The sequence below is a fragment of the Triticum dicoccoides genome, chromosome 7A, assembly GCF_002162155.2.
Source record: "Triticum dicoccoides isolate Atlit2015 ecotype Zavitan chromosome 7A, WEW_v2.0, whole genome shotgun sequence".
NCBI lineage: Eukaryota > Viridiplantae > Streptophyta > Magnoliopsida > Poales > Poaceae > Triticum > Triticum dicoccoides.
The window spans coordinates 274,570,166-274,570,924 of record NC_041392.1 but is presented as its reverse complement, the minus strand read 5'-3'; positions in this window follow the sequence as shown (position 1 = coordinate 274,570,924).

Below are 759 nucleotides of genomic sequence, written 5' to 3'. Positions count from 1 at the left end.
GAAGAGGCAGAAGATCCGTCGGCGGTGGACCAGCGGCGGCCAGCGGCGGAGGAGACGGGTGAGACGGCGGAGGGGACGGCAAGGGGGAGAGAGGTGGCAGTGATGATCTACGCTAAGCCTGCAGCAGGAGAGGAGGAGGCAGTACATGCGTCGTTAGGCAGACGGCGGCGGCGGCCTGCTTGCCGAGGTTGGCATCGGATGAGACGGGGAAGGGGCAGAGCCACAGAGGAGATGGCGAGGAGGATGGGGTCGTCGCGGCGGTGAGAGGTGGGGCTGGTAGAAGGCATAAGGCGGGGGGAGGGGGGTAGGGATTGAACGGCGCCGGCAGCTGCCACATTGCTGGATCGATTCCAGCGCTGCCGGCGGCAGTTCGTACGGTGCCTCCCGTTCTGGAGAGGAGACGGATAAGGTCGATAGTTGTTTTTTTACTTGGTGGGGGTGGGGCAGAGACTCGAACAGAAAACTGAGGGGGCTTATCTGCAAATGTGTGATGCAGCGGGTGTTTTTTGCAAAATGTACCATAGATTGATTACAATGCGTTGGATGCAGATCCAATGGTTGAAATTGAAGCAAGGCAGGCACACCATCATCACCAACTCGTATTTTTATAGGAGTAGAGATATTGTCTTCTCTCAATATTTTATTTATTTTCGAAATAATCGGAAAAGTAATTTCAAATAAAAATTACTTTGATCCAATTTACCAATGTTGAAAAAAATCAAAAATGGAATTTATGAAAAACCTCCAACTCTCTCAAAT